Source organism: Triturus cristatus, chromosome 3_1 (genome assembly GCF_964204655.1).
Source record: "Triturus cristatus chromosome 3_1, aTriCri1.1, whole genome shotgun sequence".
Lineage (NCBI taxonomy): Eukaryota > Metazoa > Chordata > Amphibia > Caudata > Salamandridae > Triturus > Triturus cristatus.
This window is the reverse complement of record NC_140583.1, coordinates 947,524,413-947,545,894: the sequence shown is the minus strand read 5'-3', so window position 1 is coordinate 947,545,894 and position 21,482 is coordinate 947,524,413.

Below are 21,482 nucleotides of genomic sequence, written 5' to 3'. Positions count from 1 at the left end.
AAGTTTAGGTGGAAAGCAGGTCCTGTATGGAGCACTCTCAACACCAGCGACACTCTAGATCTGCTCACCTCCAATGTCTGTTTTTCTATCAAAGTAGTTTAAGCATGGGATTAGCACAGTGCCATCCACGCTGAGATAGAAAAGGACAAAGTCTTTTGCCATTTGTACAGCAAAGTCTTTAAGCATAGGACTAGCACAGTACTGTCCTTGCCGAGCTGTAAAATGACAAAAGCCAATTACCTCTTCAGGCACAGTATTACAGCTTTGAATGGGTAAAATACCAACCAAGCCAACCTGAAATGAGTAAAAACCAACCCCTGACACTGTGATTCGCTCTAATTAGAGTTCTTCAGAGAGGTATAGCTTTGTCCAGACACAAGGGAGCACCCAGTATAAGTCAAAGAAATACCCTTTCAGGCATAGAGTGACAAATAAATTGTGCAAAAAAGAAAAGCAGAGAACTCTGTGTAGTTCTCAAGTTTAGGTGGAAAGCAGGTCCTGTATGGAGCACTCTCAACCCCAGCGACACTCTAGATCTGCTCAACTCAAATGTCTGTTTTTCTATCAAAGTTTTTAAGCATGGGATTAGCACAGTGCCATCCACGCCGAGATAGAAAAGGACAAAGTCTTTTGCCATTTGTACAGCAAAGTCTTTAAGCATAGGACTAGCACAGTACTGTCCTTGCCGAGCTGTAAAATGACAAAAGCCAATTACCACTTCAGGCACAGTATTACAGCTTTGAATCGGTAAAATACCAACCAAGTCAACCTGAAATGAGTAAAAGCAACCCCTGACACTGTGTTTCGCTCTAATTAGAACTCTTCAGAGAGGTATAGCTTTGTCCAGACACAAGGGAGCACCCAGTATAAGTCAATGTAATACCCTTTCAGGCATAGAGTGACGAATAAATTATGCAAAAAAGAAAAGCAGAGAACTCTGGGTAGTTCTCAAGTTTAGGTGGAAAGCAGCTCCTGTATAGAGCACTCTCAACACCAGCGACACTCTAGATCTGCTCACCTCAAATGTCTGTTTTTCTATCAAAGTTTTTAAGCATGGGATTAGCACAGTGCCATCCACGTCGAGATAGAAAAGGACAACGTCTTTTGCCATTTGTACAGCAAAGTCTTTAAGCATAGGACTAGCACAGTACTGTCCTTGCCGAGCTGTAAAATGACAAAAGCCAATTACCACTTCAGGCACAGTATTACAGCTTTTAATCGATAAAATACCAACCAAGCCAACCTGAAATGAGTAAAAGCAACCCCTGACACTGTGTTTCGCTCTAATTAGAGCTCTTCAGAGAGGTATAGCTTTGTCCAGACACAAGAGAGCACCCAGTATAAGTCAAAGAAATACCCTTTCAGGCATAGAGTGACAAATAAATTATGCAAAAAAGAAAAGCAGAGAACTCTGGGTAGTTCTCAAGTTTAGGTGAAAAGCAGCTCCTGTATGGGGCACTCTCAACACCTGCGACACTCTAGATCTGCTCACCTCAAATGTCTGTTTTTCTATCAAAGTTTTTAAGCATGGGATTAGCACAGTGCCATCCACGCCGAGATAGAAAAGGAAAAAGTCTTTTGCCATTTGTACAGCAAAGTCTTTAAGCATAGGACTAGCACAGTACTGTCCTTGCCGAACTGTAAAATGATAAAAGCCAATTACCACTTCAGGCACAGTATTACAGCTATGAATCAGTAAAATACCAACCAAGCCAACCTGAAATGAATAAAAGCAACCCCTGACACTGTGTTTCATTCTAATTAGAGCTCTTCAGAGAGGTATAGCTTTGTCCAGACACAAGGGAGCATCCAGCGTAAGTCAAAGAAATACCCTTTCAGGCATAGAGTGACAAATAAATTATGCAAAAAAGAAAAGCAGAGAACTCTGGGTAGTTCTCAAGTTTAGGTGGAAAGCAGCTCCTGTATGGAGCACTCTCAACACCAGCGACACTCTAGATCTACTCACCTCAAATGTCTGTTTTTCTATCAAAGTTTTTAAGCATGGGATTAGCACAGTGCCATCCACGCCGAGATAGAAAAGGACAAAGTCTTTTGCCATTTGTACAGCAAAGTCTTTAAGCATAGGACTAGCACAGTACTGTCCTTGCCAAGCTGTAAAATGACAAAAGCCAATTACCCCTTCAGGCACAGTATTACAGCTTTGAATCGGTAAAATACCAACCAAGCCAACCTGAAATGAGTAAAAGCAACCCCTGACACTGTGTTTCATTCTAATTAGAGCTCTTCAGAGAGGTATAGCTTTGTCCAGACACAAGGGAGCACCCAGTGTAAGTCAAAGAAATACCCTTTCAGGCATAGAGTGACAAATAAATTGTGCAAAAAAGAAAAGCAGAGAACTCTGGGTAGTTCTCAAGTTTAGGTGGAAAGCAGCTCCTGTATGGAGCACTCTCAACACCAGCGACACTCTAGATATGCTCACCTCAAATGTCTGTTTTTCTATCAAAGTTTTTAAGCATGGGATTAGCACAGTGCCATCCATGCCGAGATAAAAAAGGACAAAGTCTTTTGCCATTTGTACAGCAAAGTCTTTAAGCATAGGACTAGCACAGTACTGTCCTTGCCCAGCTGTAAAATGACAAAAGCCAATTACCACTTCAGGCACAGTATTACAGCTTTGAATCGGTAAAATACCAACCAAGCCAACTTGAAATGAGTAAAAGCAACCCCTGACACTGTGTTTCGCTCTAATTAGAGCTCTTCAGTGAGGTATAGCTTTGTCCAGACACAAGGGAGCACCCAGTATAAGTCAAAGAAATACCCTTTCAGGCATAGAGTGACAAATAAATTATGCAAAAAAGAAAAGCAGAGAACTCTGGCTAGTTCTCAAGTTTAGGTGGAAAGCAGCTCCTGTATGGGGCTCTCTCAACACCAGCGACACTCTAGATCTGCTCACCTCAAATGTCTGTTTTTCCATCAAAGTTTTTAAGCATGGGATTAGCACAGTGCCATCCACGCCGAGATAGAAAAGGACAAAGTCTTTTGCCATTTGTACAGCAAAGTCTTTAAGCATAGGACTAGCACAGTACTGTCCTTGCCCGGCTGTAAAATGACAAAAGCCAATTACCACTTCAGGCACAGTATTACAGCTTTGAATCGGTAAAATACCAACCAAGCCAACCTGAACTGAGTAAAACAACTCCTGACACTGTGTTTCGCTCTAATTAGAGCTCTTCAGAGAGGTATAGCTTTGTCCAAACACAAGGGAGCACCCAGTATAAGTCAAAGAAATACCCTTTCAGGCATAGAGGGACGAATAAATTATGCAAAAAAGAAAAGCAGAGAACTCTGGGTAGTTCTCAAGTTTAGGTGGAAAGCAGCTCCTGTATGGAGCACTCTCAACACCAGCGACACTCTAGATCTGCTCACCTCAAATGTCTGTTTTTCTATCAAAGTTTTTAAGCATGGGATTAGCACAGTGCCATCCACGCCGAGATAGAAAAGGACAAAGTCTTTAAGCATAGGACTAGCACAGTACTGTCCTTACCGAGCTGTAAAATGACAAAAGCCAATTACCACTTCAGGCACAGTATTACAGCTTTGAATCGGTAAAATACCATCCAAGCCAACCTGAAATGAGTAAAAGCAACCCCTGACACTGTGTTTCGCTCTAATTAGAGCTCTTCAGAGAGGTATAGCTTTGTCCAGACACAAGGGAGCACCCAGTATAAGTCAAAGAAATACCCTTTCAGGCATAGAGGGACGAATAAATTATGCAAAAAAGAAAAGCAGAGAACTCTGGGTAGTTCTCAAGTTTAGGTGGAAAGCAGCTCCTGTATGGAGCACTCTCAACACCAGCGACACTCTAGATCTGCTCAACTCAAATGTCTGTTTTTCTATCAAAGTTTTTAAGCATGGGATTAGCACAGTGCCATCCACGCCGAGATAGAAAAGGACAAAGTCTTTTGCCATTTGTACAGCAAAGTCTTTAAGCATAGGACTAGCACAGTACTGTCCTTGCCGAGCTGTAAAATGACAAAAGCCAATTACCACTTCAGGCACAGTATTACAGCTTTGAATCGGTAAAATACCAACCAAGTCAACCTGAAATGAGTAAAAGCAACCCTTGACACTGTGTTTCGCTCTAATTAGAGCTCTTCAGAGAGGTATAGCTTTGTCCAGACACAAGGGAGCACCCAGTATAAGTCAACGAAATACCCTTTCAGGCATAGAGTGACGAATAAATTATGCAAAAAAGAAAAGCAGAGAACTCTGGGTAGTTCTCAAGTTTAGGTGGAAAGCAGCTCCTGTATGGAGCACTCTCAATACCAGCGACACTCTAGATCTGCTCACCTCAAATGTCTGTTTTCCATCAAAGTTTTTAAGCATGGGATTAGCACAGTGCCATCCACGCCGAGATAGAAAAGGACAAAGACTTTTGCCATTTGTATAGCAAAGTCTTTAAGCATAGGACTAGCACAGTACTGTCCCTGCCCAGCTGTAAAATGACAAAAGCCAATTACCACTTCAGGCACAGTATTACAGCTTTGAATCGGTAAAATACCAACCAAGCCAACCTGAAATGAGTAAAAGCAACCCCTGACACTGTGTTTTGCTCTAATTAGAGCTCTTCAGAGAGATATAGATTTGTCCAGACACAAGGGAGCACCCAGTATAAGTCAAAGAAATACCCTTTCATGCATAGAGTGACGAATAAATTATGCAAAAAAGAAAAGCAGAGGACTCTGGGTAGTTCTCAAGTTTAGGTGGAAAGCAGCTCCTGTATGGAGCACTCTCAACACCAGCGACACTCTAGATCTGCTCACCTCAAATGTCTGTTTTTCTATCAAAGTTTTTAAGCATGGGATTAGCACAGTGCCATCCACGCCGAGATAGAAAAGGACAAAGTCTTTTGCCATTTGTACAGCAAAGTCTTTAAGCATAGGACTAGCACAGTACTGTCCTTGCCGAGCTGTAAAATGACAAAAGCCAATTACTACTTCAGGCACAGTATTACAGCTTTTAATCGGTAAAATACCAACCAAGCCAACCTGAAATGAGTAAAAGCAACCCCTGACACTGTGTTTCACTCTAATTAGAGCTCTTCAGAGAGGTATAGCTTTGTCCAGACACAAGGGAGCACCCAGTATAAGGCAAAGAAATACCCTTTCAGGCATAGAGTGACGAATAAATTATGCAAAAAAGAAAAGCAGAGAACTCTGGGTAGTTCTCAAGTTTAGATGAAAAGCAGCTCCTGTATGGAGCACTCTCTACACCTGCGACACTCTAGATCTGCTCACCTCAAATGTCTATTTTTCTATCAAAGTTTTTAAGCATGGGATTAGCACAGTGCCATCCACGCCGAGATAGAAAAGGACAAAGTCTTTTACCATTTGTACAGCAAAGTCTTTAAGCATAGAACTAGCACAGTACTGTCCTTGCCGAGCTGTAAAATAACAAAAGCCAATTACCACTTCAGGCACAGTATTACAGCTTTGAATCGGTAAAATACCAACCAAGCCAACCTGAAATGAGTAAAAGCAACCCCTGACACTGTGTTTCATTCTAATTAGAGCTTTTCAGAGAGATATAGCTTTGTCCAGACACAACGGAGCACCCAGTGTAAGTCAAAGAAATACCCTTTCAGGCATAGAGTGACGAATAAATTATGCAAAAAAGAAAAGCAGAGAACTCTGGGTAGTTCTCAAGTTTAGGTGGAAAGCAGCTCCTGTATGGAGCACTCTCTACACCTGCGACACTCTAGATCTGCTCACCTCAAATGTCTGTTTTTCTATCAAAGTTTTTAAGCATGGGATTAGCACAGTGCCATCCACGCCGAGATAGAAAAGGACAAAGACTTTTGCCATTTGTATAGCAAAGTCTTTAAGCATAGGACTAGCACAGTACTGTCCTTGCCCAGCTGTAAAATGACAAAAGCCAATTACCACTTCAGGCACAGTATTACAGCTTTGAATCGGTAAAATACAAACCAAGCCAACCTGAAATGAGTAAAAACAACCCCTGACACTGTGTTTCGCTCTAATTAGAGCTCTTCAGAGAGATATAGATTCGTCCAGACACAAGGGAGCACCCAGTATAAGTCAAAGAAATACCCTTTCAGGCATAGAGTGACGAATAAATTATGCAAAAATGAAAAGCAGAGAACTCTGGGTAGTTCTCAAGTTTAGGTGGAAAGCAGCTCCTGTATGGAGCACTCTCAACACCAGCAACACTCTAGATCTGCTCACCTCAAATGTCTGTTTTTCTATCAAAGTTTTTAAGCATGGGATTAGCACAGTGCCATCCACGCCGAGATAGAAAAGGACAAAGTCTTTTGCCATTTGTACAGCAAAGTCTTTAAGCATAGGACTAGCACAGTACTGTCCTTGCCGAGCTGTAAAATGACAAAAGCCAATTACCACTTCAGGCACAGTATTACAGCTTTTAATCGGTAAAATACCAACCAAGCCAACCTGAAATGAGTAAAAGCAACCCCTGACACTGTGTTTCGCTCTAATTAGAGCTCTTCAGAGAGGTATAGCTTTGTCCAGACACAAGAGAGCACCCAGTATAAGTCAAAGAAATACCCTTTCAGGCATAGAGTGACAAATAAATTATGCAAAAAAGAAAAGCAGAGAACTCTGGGTAGTTCTCAAGTTTAGGTGAAAAGCAGCTCCTGTATGGGGCACTCTCAAAACCTGCGACACTCTAGATCTGCTCACCTCAAATGTCTGTTTTTCTATCAAAGTTTTTAAGCATGGGATTAGCACAGTGCCATCCACGCCGAGATAGAAAAGGAAAAAGTCTTTTGCCATTTGTACAGCAAAGTCTTTAAGCATAGGACTAGCACAGTACTGTCCTTGCCGAGCTGTAAAATGACAAAAGCCAATTACCACTTCAGGCACAGTATTACAGCTTTGAATCGGTAAAATACCAACCAAGTCAACCTGAAATGAGTAAAAGCAACCCCTGACACTGTGTTTCGCTCTAATTAGAACTCTTCAGAGAGGTATAGCTTTGTCCAGACACAAGGGAGCACCCAGTCTAAGTCAATGAAATACCCTTTCAGGCATAGAGTGACGAATAAATTATGCAAAAAAGAAAAGCAGAGAACTCTGGGTAGTTCTCAAGTTTAGGTGGAAAGCAGCTCCTGTATGGAGCACTCTCAATACCAGCGACACTCTAGATCTGCTCACCTCAAATGTCTGTTTTCCATCAAAGTTTTTAAGCATGGGATTAGCACAGTGCCATCCACGCCGAGATAGAAAAGGACAAAGACTTTTGCCATTTGTATAGCAAAGTCTTTAAGCATAGGACTAGCACAGTACTGTCCCTGCCCAGCTGTAAAATGACAAAAGCCAATTACCACTTCAGGCACAGTATTACAGCTTTGAATCGGTAAAATACCAACCAAGCCAACCTGAAATGAGTAAAAGCAACCCCTGACACTGTGTTTCGCTCTAATTAGACCTCTTCAGAGAGATATAGATTTGTCCAGACACAAGGGAGCACCCAGTATAAGTCAAAGAAATACCCTTTCAGGCATAGAGTGACGAATAAATTATGCAAAAAAGAAAAGCAGAGAACTCTGGGTAGTTCTCAAGTTTAGGTGGAAAGCAGCTCCTGCATGGAGCACTCTCAACACCAGCAACACTCTAGATCTGCTCACCTCAAATGTCTGTTTTTCTATCAAAGTTTTTAAGCATGGGATTAGCACAGTGCCATCCACGCCGAGATAGAAAAGGACAAAGTCTTTTGCCATTTGTACAGCAAAGTCTTTAAGCATAGGACTAGCACAGTACTGTCCTTGCCGAGCTGTAAAATGACAAAAGCCAATTACCACTTCAGGCACAGTATTATAGCTTTGAATCGGTAAAATACCAACCAAGCCAACCTGAAATGAGTAAAAGCAACCCCTGACACTGTGTTTCGCTCTAATTAGAGCTCTTCAGAGAGGTATAGCTTTGTCCAGACACAAGGGAGCACCCAGTATAAGTCAAAGAAATACCCTTTCAGGCATAGAGGGACGAATAAATTATGCAAAAAAGAAAAGCAGAGAACTCTGGGTAGTTCTCAAGTTTAGGTGGAAAGCAGGTCCTGTATGGAGCACTCTCAACACCAGCGACACTCTAGATCTGCTCACCTCCAATGTCTGTTTTTCTATCAAAGTAGTTTAAGCATGGGATTAGCACAGTGCCATCCACGCTGAGATAGAAAAGGACAAAGTCTTTTGCCATTTGTACAGCAAAGTCTTTAAGCATAGGACTAGCACAGTACTGTCCTTGCCGAGCTGTAAAATGACAAAAGCCAATTACCTCTTCAGGCACAGTATTACAGCTTTGAATGGGTAAAATACCAACCAAGCCAACCTGAAATGAGTAAAAACCAACCCCTGACACTGTGATTCGCTCTAATTAGAGTTCTTCAGAGAGGTATAGCTTTGTCCAGACACAAGGGAGCACCCAGTATAAGTCAAAGAAATACCCTTTCAGGCATAGAGTGACAAATAAATTGTGCAAAAAAGAAAAGCAGAGAACTCTGTGTAGTTCTCAAGTTTAGGTGGAAAGCAGGTCCTGTATGGAGCACTCTCAACCCCAGCGACACTCTAGATCTGCTCAACTCAAATGTCTGTTTTTCTATCAAAGTTTTTAAGCATGGGATTAGCACAGTGCCATCCACGCCGAGATAGAAAAGGACAAAGTCTTTTGCCATTTGTACAGCAAAGTCTTTAAGCATAGGACTAGCACAGTACTGTCCTTGCCGAGCTGTAAAATGACAAAAGCCAATTACCACTTCAGGCACAGTATTACAGCTTTGAATCGGTAAAATACCAACCAAGTCAACCTGAAATGAGTAAAAGCAACCCCTGACACTGTGTTTCGCTCTAATTAGAACTCTTCAGAGAGGTATAGCTTTGTCCAGACACAAGGGAGCACCCAGTATAAGTCAATGTAATACCCTTTCAGGCATAGAGTGACGAATAAATTATGCAAAAAAGAAAAGCAGAGAACTCTGGGTAGTTCTCAAGTTTAGGTGGAAAGCAGCTCCTGTATAGAGCACTCTCAACACCAGCGACACTCTAGATCTGCTCACCTCAAATGTCTGTTTTTCTATCAAAGTTTTTAAGCATGGGATTAGCACAGTGCCATCCACGTCGAGATAGAAAAGGACAACGTCTTTTGCCATTTGTACAGCAAAGTCTTTAAGCATAGGACTAGCACAGTACTGTCCTTGCCGAGCTGTAAAATGACAAAAGCCAATTACCACTTCAGGCACAGTATTACAGCTTTTAATCGATAAAATACCAACCAAGCCAACCTGAAATGAGTAAAAGCAACCCCTGACACTGTGTTTCGCTCTAATTAGAGCTCTTCAGAGAGGTATAGCTTTGTCCAGACACAAGAGAGCACCCAGTATAAGTCAAAGAAATACCCTTTCAGGCATAGAGTGACAAATAAATTATGCAAAAAAGAAAAGCAGAGAACTCTGGGTAGTTCTCAAGTTTAGGTGAAAAGCAGCTCCTGTATGGGGCACTCTCAACACCTGCGACACTCTAGATCTGCTCACCTCAAATGTCTGTTTTTCTATCAAAGTTTTTAAGCATGGGATTAGCACAGTGCCATCCACGCCGAGATAGAAAAGGAAAAAGTCTTTTGCCATTTGTACAGCAAAGTCTTTAAGCATAGGACTAGCACAGTACTGTCCTTGCCGAACTGTAAAATGATAAAAGCCAATTACCACTTCAGGCACAGTATTACAGCTATGAATCAGTAAAATACCAACCAAGCCAACCTGAAATGAATAAAAGCAACCCCTGACACTGTGTTTCATTCTAATTAGAGCTCTTCAGAGAGGTATAGCTTTGTCCAGACACAAGGGAGCATCCAGCGTAAGTCAAAGAAATACCCTTTCAGGCATAGAGTGACAAATAAATTATGCAAAAAAGAAAAGCAGAGAACTCTGGGTAGTTCTCAAGTTTAGGTGGAAAGCAGCTCCTGTATGGAGCACTCTCAACACCAGCGACACTCTAGATCTACTCACCTCAAATGTCTGTTTTTCTATCAAAGTTTTTAAGCATGGGATTAGCACAGTGCCATCCACGCCGAGATAGAAAAGGACAAAGTCTTTTGCCATTTGTACAGCAAAGTCTTTAAGCATAGGACTAGCACAGTACTGTCCTTGCCAAGCTGTAAAATGACAAAAGCCAATTACCCCTTCAGGCACAGTATTACAGCTTTGAATCGGTAAAATACCAACCAAGCCAACCTGAAATGAGTAAAAGCAACCCCTGACACTGTGTTTCATTCTAATTAGAGCTCTTCAGAGAGGTATAGCTTTGTCCAGACACAAGGGAGCACCCAGTGTAAGTCAAAGAAATACCCTTTCAGGCATAGAGTGACAAATAAATTGTGCAAAAAAGAAAAGCAGAGAACTCTGGGTAGTTCTCAAGTTTAGGTGGAAAGCAGCTCCTGTATGGAGCACTCTCAACACCAGCGACACTCTAGATATGCTCACCTCAAATGTCTGTTTTTCTATCAAAGTTTTTAAGCATGGGATTAGCACAGTGCCATCCATGCCGAGATAAAAAAGGACAAAGTCTTTTGCCATTTGTACAGCAAAGTCTTTAAGCATAGGACTAGCACAGTACTGTCCTTGCCCAGCTGTAAAATGACAAAAGCCAATTACCACTTCAGGCACAGTATTACAGCTTTGAATCGGTAAAATACCAACCAAGCCAACTTGAAATGAGTAAAAGCAACCCCTGACACTGTGTTTCGCTCTAATTAGAGCTCTTCAGTGAGGTATAGCTTTGTCCAGACACAAGGGAGCACCCAGTATAAGTCATAGAAATACCCTTTCAGGCATAGAGTGACAAATAAATTATGCAAAAAAGAAAAGCAGAGAACTCTGGCTAGTTCTCAAGTTTAGGTGGAAAGCAGCTCCTGTATGGGGCTCTCTCAACACCAGCGACACTCTAGATCTGCTCACCTCAAATGTCTGTTTTTCCATCAAAGTTTTTAAGCATGGGATTAGCACAGTGCCATCCACGCCGAGATAGAAAAGGACAAAGTCTTTTGCCATTTGTACAGCAAAGTCTTTAAGCATAGGACTAGCACAGTACTGTCCTTGCCCGGCTGTAAAATGACAAAAGCCAATTACCACTTCAGGCACAGTATTACAGCTTTGAATCGGTAAAATACCAACCAAGCCAACCTGAACTGAGTAAAACAACTCCTGACACTGTGTTTCGCTCTAATTAGAGCTCTTCAGAGAGGTATAGCTTTGTCCAAACACAAGGGAGCACCCAGTATAAGTCAAAGAAATACCCTTTCAGGCATAGAGGGACGAATAAATTATGCAAAAAAGAAAAGCAGAGAACTCTGGGTAGTTCTCAAGTTTAGGTGGAAAGCAGCTCCTGTATGGAGCACTCTCAACACCAGCGACACTCTAGATCTGCTCACCTCAAATGTCTGTTTTTCTATCAAAGTTTTTAAGCATGGGATTAGCACAGTGCCATCCACGCCGAGATAGAAAAGGACAAAGTCTTTAAGCATAGGACTAGCACAGTACTGTCCTTACCGAGCTGTAAAATGACAAAAGCCAATTACCACTTCAGGCACAGTATTACAGCTTTGAATCGGTAAAATACCATCCAAGCCAACCTGAAATGAGTAAAAGCAACCCCTGACACTGTGTTTCGCTCTAATTAGAGCTCTTCAGAGAGGTATAGCTTTGTCCAGACACAAGGGAGCACCCAGTATAAGTCAAAGAAATACCCTTTCAGGCATAGAGGGACGAATAAATTATGCAAAAAAGAAAAGCAGAGAACTCTGGGTAGTTCTCAAGTTTAGGTGGAAAGCAGCTCCTGTATGGAGCACTCTCAACACCAGCGACACTCTAGATCTGCTCAACTCAAATGTCTGTTTTTCTATCAAAGTTTTTAAGCATGGGATTAGCACAGTGCCATCCACGCCGAGATAGAAAAGGACAAAGTCTTTTGCCATTTGTACAGCAAAGTCTTTAAGCATAGGACTAGCACAGTACTGTCCTTGCCGAGCTGTAAAATGACAAAAGCCAATTACCACTTCAGGCACAGTATTACAGCTTTGAATCGGTAAAATACCAACCAAGTCAACCTGAAATGAGTAAAAGCAACCCTTGACACTGTGTTTCGCTCTAATTAGAGCTCTTCAGAGAGGTATAGCTTTGTCCAGACACAAGGGAGCACCCAGTATAAGTCAACGAAATACCCTTTCAGGCATAGAGTGACGAATAAATTATGCAAAAAAGAAAAGCAGAGAACTCTGGGTAGTTCTCAAGTTTAGGTGGAAAGCAGCTCCTGTATGGAGCACTCTCAATACCAGCGACACTCTAGATCTGCTCACCTCAAATGTCTGTTTTCCATCAAAGTTTTTAAGCATGGGATTAGCACAGTGCCATCCACGCCGAGATAGAAAAGGACAAAGACTTTTGCCATTTGTATAGCAAAGTCTTTAAGCATAGGACTAGCACAGTACTGTCCCTGCCCAGCTGTAAAATGACAAAAGCCAATTACCACTTCAGGCACAGTATTACAGCTTTGAATCGGTAAAATACCAACCAAGCCAACCTGAAATGAGTAAAAGCAACCCCTGACACTGTGTTTTGCTCTAATTAGAGCTCTTCAGAGAGATATAGATTTGTCCAGACACAAGGGAGCACCCAGTATAAGTCAAAGAAATACCCTTTCATGCATAGAGTGACGAATAAATTATGCAAAAAAGAAAAGCAGAGGACTCTGGGTAGTTCTCAAGTTTAGGTGGAAAGCAGCTCCTGTATGGAGCACTCTCAACACCAGCGACACTCTAGATCTGCTCACCTCAAATGTCTGTTTTTCTATCAAAGTTTTTAAGCATGGGATTAGCACAGTGCCATCCACGCCGAGATAGAAAAGGACAAAGTCTTTTGCCATTTGTACAGCAAAGTCTTTAAGCATAGGACTAGCACAGTACTGTCCTTGCCGAGCTGTAAAATGACAAAAGCCAATTACTACTTCAGGCACAGTATTACAGCTTTTAATCGGTAAAATACCAACCAAGCCAACCTGAAATGAGTAAAAGCAACCCCTGACACTGTGTTTCACTCTAATTAGAGCTCTTCAGAGAGGTATAGCTTTGTCCAGACACAAGGGAGCACCCAGTATAAGGCAAAGAAATACCCTTTCAGGCATAGAGTGACGAATAAATTATGCAAAAAAGAAAAGCAGAGAACTCTGGGTAGTTCTCAAGTTTAGATGAAAAGCAGCTCCTGTATGGAGCACTCTCTACACCTGCGACACTCTAGATCTGCTCACCTCAAATGTCTATTTTTCTATCAAAGTTTTTAAGCATGGGATTAGCACAGTGCCATCCACGCCGAGATAGAAAAGGACAAAGTCTTTTACCATTTGTACAGCAAAGTCTTTAAGCATAGAACTAGCACAGTACTGTCCTTGCCGAGCTGTAAAATAACAAAAGCCAATTACCACTTCAGGCACAGTATTACAGCTTTGAATCGGTAAAATACCAACCAAGCCAACCTGAAATGAGTAAAAGCAACCCCTGACACTGTGTTTCATTCTAATTAGAGCTTTTCAGAGAGATATAGCTTTGTCCAGACACAACGGAGCACCCAGTGTAAGTCAAAGAAATACCCTTTCAGGCATAGAGTGACGAATAAATTATGCAAAAAAGAAAAGCAGAGAACTCTGGGTAGTTCTCAAGTTTAGGTGGAAAGCAGCTCCTGTATGGAGCACTCTCTACACCTGCGACACTCTAGATCTGCTCACCTCAAATGTCTGTTTTTCTATCAAAGTTTTTAAGCATGGGATTAGCACAGTGCCATCCACGCCGAGATAGAAAAGGACAAAGACTTTTGCCATTTGTATAGCAAAGTCTTTAAGCATAGGACTAGCACAGTACTGTCCTTGCCCAGCTGTAAAATGACAAAAGCCAATTACCACTTCAGGCACAGTATTACAGCTTTGAATCGGTAAAATACAAACCAAGCCAACCTGAAATGAGTAAAAACAACCCCTGACACTGTGTTTCGCTCTAATTAGAGCTCTTCAGAGAGATATAGATTCGTCCAGACACAAGGGAGCACCCAGTATAAGTCAAAGAAATACCCTTTCAGGCATAGAGTGACGAATAAATTATGCAAAAATGAAAAGCAGAGAACTCTGGGTAGTTCTCAAGTTTAGGTGGAAAGCAGCTCCTGTATGGAGCACTCTCAACACCAGCAACACTCTAGATCTGCTCACCTCAAATGTCTGTTTTTCTATCAAAGTTTTTAAGCATGGGATTAGCACAGTGCCATCCACGCCGAGATAGAAAAGGACAAAGTCTTTTGCCATTTGTACAGCAAAGTCTTTAAGCATAGGACTAGCACAGTACTGTCCTTGCCGAGCTGTAAAATGACAAAAGCCAATTACCACTTCAGGCACAGTATTACAGCTTTTAATCGGTAAAATACCAACCAAGCCAACCTGAAATGAGTAAAAGCAACCCCTGACACTGTGTTTCGCTCTAATTAGAGCTCTTCAGAGAGGTATAGCTTTGTCCAGACACAAGAGAGCACCCAGTATAAGTCAAAGAAATACCCTTTCAGGCATAGAGTGACAAATAAATTATGCAAAAAAGAAAAGCAGAGAACTCTGGGTAGTTCTCAAGTTTAGGTGAAAAGCAGCTCCTGTATGGGGCACTCTCAAAACCTGCGACACTCTAGATCTGCTCACCTCAAATGTCTGTTTTTCTATCAAAGTTTTTAAGCATGGGATTAGCACAGTGCCATCCACGCCGAGATAGAAAAGGAAAAAGTCTTTTGCCATTTGTACAGCAAAGTCTTTAAGCATAGGACTAGCACAGTACTGTCCTTGCCGAGCTGTAAAATGACAAAAGCCAATTACCACTTCAGGCACAGTATTACAGCTTTGAATCGGTAAAATACCAACCAAGTCAACCTGAAATGAGTAAAAGCAACCCCTGACACTGTGTTTCGCTCTAATTAGAACTCTTCAGAGAGGTATAGCTTTGTCCAGACACAAGGGAGCACCCAGTCTAAGTCAATGAAATACCCTTTCAGGCATAGAGTGACGAATAAATTATGCAAAAAAGAAAAGCAGAGAACTCTGGGTAGTTCTCAAGTTTAGGTGGAAAGCAGCTCCTGTATGGAGCACTCTCAATACCAGCGACACTCTAGATCTGCTCACCTCAAATGTCTGTTTTCCATCAAAGTTTTTAAGCATGGGATTAGCACAGTGCCATCCACGCCGAGATAGAAAAGGACAAAGACTTTTGCCATTTGTATAGCAAAGTCTTTAAGCATAGGACTAGCACAGTACTGTCCCTGCCCAGCTGTAAAATGACAAAAGCCAATTACCACTTCAGGCACAGTATTACAGCTTTGAATCGGTAAAATACCAACCAAGCCAACCTGAAATGAGTAAAAGCAACCCCTGACACTGTGTTTTGCTCTAATTAGAGCTCTTCAGAGAGATATAGATTTGTCCAGACACAAGGGAGCACCCAGTATAAGTCAAAGAAATACCCTTTCATGCATAGAGTGACGAATAAATTATGCAAAAAAGAAAAGCAGAGGACTCTGGGTAGTTCTCAAGTTTAGGTGGAAAGCAGCTCCTGTATGGAGCACTCTCAACACCAGCGACACTCTAGATCTGCTCACCTCAAATGTCTGTTTTTCTATCAAAGTTTTTAAGCATGGGATTAGCACAGTGCCATCCACGCCGAGATAGAAAAGGACAAAGTCTTTTGCCATTTGTACAGCAAAGTCTTTAAGCATAGGACTAGCACAGTACTGTCCTTGCCGAGCTGTAAAATGACAAAAGCCAATTACTACTTCAGGCACAGTATTACAGCTTTTAATCGGTAAAATACCAACCAAGCCAACCTGAAATGAGTAAAAGCAACCCCTGACACTGTGTTTCACTCTAATTAGAGCTCTTCAGAGAGGTATAGCTTTGTCCAGACACAAGGGAGCACCCAGTATAAGGCAAAGAAATACCCTTTCAGGCATAGAGTGACGAATAAATTATGCAAAAAAGAAAAGCAGAGAACTCTGGGTAGTTCTCAAGTTTAGATGAAAAGCAGCTCCTGTATGGAGCACTCTCTACACCTGCGACACTCTAGATCTGCTCACCTCAAATGTCTATTTTTCTATCAAAGTTTTTAAGCATGGGATTAGCACAGTGCCATCCACGCCGAGATAGAAAAGGACAAAGTCTTTTACCATTTGTACAGCAAAGTCTTTAAGCATAGAACTAGCACAGTACTGTCCTTGCCGAGCTGTAAAATAACAAAAGCCAATTACCACTTCAGGCACAGTATTACAGCTTTGAATCGGTAAAATACCAACCAAGCCAACCTGAAATGAGTAAAAGCAACCCCTGACACTGTGTTTCATTCTAATTAGAGCTTTTCAGAGAGATATAGCTTTGTCCAGACACAACGGAGCACCCAGTGTAAGTCAAAGAAATACCCTTTCAGGCATAGAGTGACGAATAAATTATGCAAAAAAGAAAAGCAGAGAACTCTGGGTAGTTCTCAAGTTTAGGTGGAAAGCAGCTCCTGTATGGAGCACTCTCTACACCTGCGACACTCTAGATCTGCTCACCTCAAATGTCTGTTTTTCTATCAAAGTTTTTAAGCATGGGATTAGCACAGTGCCATCCACGCCGAGATAGAAAAGGACAAAGACTTTTGCCATTTGTATAGCAAAGTCTTTAAGCATAGGACTAGCACAGTACTGTCCTTGCCCAGCTGTAAAATGACAAAAGCCAATTACCACTTCAGGCACAGTATTACAGCTTTGAATCGGTAAAATACGAACCAAGCCAACCTGAAATGAGTAAAAACAACCCCTGACACTGTGTTTCGCTCTAATTAGAGCTCTTCAGAGAGATATAGATTCGTCCAGACACAAGGGAGCACCCAGTATAAGTCAAAGAAATACCCTTTCAGGCATAGAGTGACGAATAAATTATGCAAAAATGAAAAGCAGAGAACTCTGGGTAGTTCTCAAGTTTAGGTGGAAAGCAGCTCCTGTATGGAGCACTCTCAACACCAGCAACACTCTAGATCTGCTCACCTCAAATGTCTGTTTTTCTATCAAAGTTTTTAAGCATGGGATTAGCACAGTGCCATCCACGCCGAGATAGAAAAGGACAAAGTCTTTTGCCATTTGTACAGCAAAGTCTTTAAGCATAGGACTAGCACAGTACTGTCCTTGCCGAGCTGTAAAATGACAAAAGCCAATTACCACTTCAGGCACAGTATTACAGCTTTTAATCGGTAAAATACCAACCAAGCCAACCTGAAATGAGTAAAAGCAACCCCTGACACTGTGTTTCGCTCTAATTAGAGCTCTTCAGAGAGGTATAGCTTTGTCCAGACACAAGAGAGCACCCAGTATAAGTCAAAGAAATACCCTTTCAGGCATAGAGTGACAAATAAATTATGCAAAAAAGAAAAGCAGAGAACTCTGGGTAGTTCTCAAGTTTAGGTGAAAAGCAGCTCCTGTATGGGGCACTCTCAAAACCTGCGACACTCTAGATCTGCTCACCTCAAATGTCTGTTTTTCTATCAAAGTTTTTAAGCATGGGATTAGCACAGTGCCATCCACGCCGAGATAGAAAAGGAAAAAGTCTTTTGCCATTTGTACAGCAAAGTCTTTAAGCATAGGACTAGCACAGTACTGTCCTTGCCAAGCTGTAAAATGACAAAAGCCAATTACCCCTTCAGGCACAGTATTACAGCTTTGAATCGGTAAAATACCAACCAAGCCAACCTGAAATGAGTAAAAGCAACCCCTGACACTGTGTTTCATTCTAATTAGAGCTCTTCAGAGAGGTATAGCTTTGTCCAGACACAAGGGAGCACCCAGTGTAAGTCAAAGAAATACCCTTTCAGGCATAGAGTGACAAATAAATTGTGCAAAAAAGAAAAGCAGAGAACTCTGGGTAGTTCTCAAGTTTAGGTGGAAAGCAGCTCCTGTATGGAGCACTCTGAACACCAGCGACACTCTAGATCTGCTCACCTCAAATGTCTGTTTTTCTATCAAAGTTTTTAAGCATGGGATTAGCACAGTGCCATCCACGCCGAGATAGAAAAGGACAAAGTCTTTTGCCATTTGTACAGCAAAGTCTTTAAGCATAGGACTAGCACAGTACTGTCCTTGCCCAGCTGTAAAATGACAAAAGCCAATTACCACTTCAGGCACAGTATTACAGCTTTGAATCGGTAAAATACCAACCAAGCCAACCTGAAATGAATAAAAGCAACCCCTGACACTGTGTTTCGCTCTAATTAGAGCTCTTCAGTGAGGTATAGCTTTGTCCAGACACAAGGGAGCACCCAGTATAAGTCAAAGAAATACCCTTTCAGGCATAGAGTGACAAATAAATTATGCAAAAAAGAAAAGCAGAGAACTCTGGGTAGTTCTCAAGTTTAGGTGGAAAGCAGCTCCTGTATGGAGCTCTCTCAACACCAGCGACTCTCTAGATCTGCTCACCTCAAATGTCTGTTTTTCCATCAAAGTTTTTAAGCATGGGATTAGCACAGTGCCATCCACGCCGAGATAGAAAAGGACAAAGTCTTTTGCCATTTGTACAGCAAAGTCTTTAAGCATAGGACTAGCACAGTACTGTCCTTGCCGAACTGTAAAATGATAAAAGCCAATTACCACTTCAGGCACAGTATTACAGCTTTGAATCGGTAAAATACCAACCAAGCCAACCTGAAATGAGTAAAAGCAACCCCTGACACTGTGTTTCGCTCTAATTAGAACTCTTCAGAGAGATATAGATTTGTCCAGACACAAGGGAGCACCCAGTATAAGTCAAAGAAATACCCTTTCAGGCATAGAGTGACGAATAAATTATGCAAAAAAGAAAAGCAGAGAACTCTGGGTAGTTCTCAAGTTTAGGTGGAAAGCAGCTCCTGTATGGAGCACTCTCTACACCTGCGACACTCTAGATCTGCTCACCTCAAATGTCTGTTTTTCTATCAAAGTTTTTAAGCATGGGATTAGCACAGTGCCATCCACGCCGAGATAGAAAAGGACAAAGACTTTTGCCATTTGTATAGCAAAGTCTTTAAGCATAGGACTAGCACAGTACTGTCCTTGCCCAGCTGTAAAATGACAAAAGCCAATTACCACTTCAGGCACAGTATTACAGCTTTGAATCGGTAAAATACCAACCAAGCCAACCTGAAATGAGTAAAAGCAACCCCTGACACTGTGTTTCGCTCTAATTAGAGCTCTTCAGAGAGATATAGATTCGTCCAGACACAAGGGAGCACCCAGTATAAGTCAAAGAAATACCCTTTCAGGTATAGAGTGATGAATAAATTATGCAAAAAAGAAAAGCAGAGAACTCTGGGTAGTTCTCAAGTTTAGGTGGAAAGCAGCTCCTGTATGGAGCACTCTCAACACCAGCAACACTCTAGATCTGCTCACCTCAAATGTCTGTTTTTCTATCAAAGTTTTTAAGCATGGGATTAGCACAGTGCCATCCACGCCGAGATAGAAAAGGACAAAGTCTTTTGCCATTTGTACAGCAAAGTCTTTAAGCATAGGACTAGCACAGTACTGTCCTTGCCGAGCTGTAAAATGACAAAAGCCAATTACCACTTCAGGCACAGTATTACAGCTTTGAATGGGTAAAATACCAACCAAGCCAACCTGAAATGAGTAAAAACCAACCCCTGACACTGTGATTCGCTCTAATTAGAGCTCTTCAAAGAGGTATAGCTTTGTCCAGACACAAGGGAGCACCCAGTATAAGTCAAAGAAATACCCTTTCAGGCATAGAGTGACAAATAAATTGTGCAAAAAAGAAAAGCAGAGAACTCTGGGTAGTTCTCAAGTTTAGGTGGAAAGCAGGTCCTGTATGGAGCACTCTCAACCCCAGCGACACTCTAGATCTGCTCAACTCAAATGTCTGTTTTTCTATCAAAGTTTTTAAGCATGGGATTAGCACAGTGCCATCCACGCCGAGATAGAAAAGGACAAAGTCTTTTGCCATTTGTACAGCAAAGTCTTTAAGCATAGGACTAGCACAGTACTGTCCTTGCCAAGCTGTAAAATGACAAAAGCCAATTACCCCTTCAGGCACAGTATTACAGCTTTGAATCGGTAAAATACCAACCAAGCCAACCTGAAATGAGTAAAAGCAACCCCTGACACTGTGTTTCATTCTAATTAGAGCTATTCAGAGAGGTATAGCTTTGTCCAGACACAAGGGAGCACCCAGTGTAAGTCAAAGAAATACCATTTCAGGCATAGAGTGACAAATAAATTGTGCAAAAAAGAAAAGCAGAGAACTCTGGGTAGTTCTCAAGTTTAGGTGGAAAGCAGCTCCTGTATGGAGCACTCTCAACACCAGCGACACTCTAGATCTGCTCACCTCAAATGTCTGTTTTTCTATCAAAGTTTTTAAGCATGGGATTAGCACAGTGCCATCCACGCCGAGATAGAAAAGGACAAAGTCTTTTGCCATTTGTACAGCAAAGTCTTTAAGCATAGGACTAGCACAGTACTGTCCTTGCCCAGCTGTAAAATGACAAAAGCCAATTACCACTTCAGGCACAGTATTACAGCTTTGAATCGGTAAAATACCAACCAAGCCAACCTGAAATGAGTAAAAGCATCCCCTGACACTGTGTTTCGCTCTAATTAGAGCTCTTCAGTGAGGTATAGCTTTGTCCAGACATAAGGGAGCACCCAGTATAAGTCAAAGAAATACCCTTTCAGGCATAGAGTGACAAATAAATTATGCAAAAAAGAAAAGCAGAGAACTCTGGGTAGTTCTCAAGTTTAGGTGGAAAGCAGCTCCTGTATGGAGCTCTCTCAACACCAGCGACACTCTAGATCTGCTCACCTCAAATGTCTGTTTTTCCATCAAAGTTTTTAAGCATGGGATTAGCACAGTTCCATCCACGCCGAGATAGAAAAGGACAAAGTCTTTTGCCATTTGTACAGCAAAGTCTTTAAGCATAGGACTAGCACAATACTGTCCTTGCCGAACTGTAAAATGATAAAAGCCAATTACCACTTCAGGCACAGTATTACAGCTTTGAATCGGTAAAATACCAACCAAGCCAACCTGAAATGAGTAAAAGCAACCCCTGACACTGTGTTTCGCTCTAATTAGAACTCTTCAGAGAGATATAGATTTGTCCAGACACAAGGGAGCACCCAGTATAAGTCAAAGAAATACCCTTTCAGGCATAGAGTGACGAATAAATTATGCAAAAAAGAAAAGCAGAGAACTCTGGGTAGTTCTCAAGTTTAGGTGGAAAGCAGCTCCTGTATGGAGCACTCTCTACACCAGCGACACTCTAGATCTGCTCACCTCAAATGTCTGTTTTTCTATCAAAGTTTTTAAGCATGGTATTAGCACAGTGCCATCCACGCCGAGATAGAAAAGGACAAAGACTTTTGCCATTTGTATAGCAAAGTCTTTAAGCATAGGACTAGCACAGTAC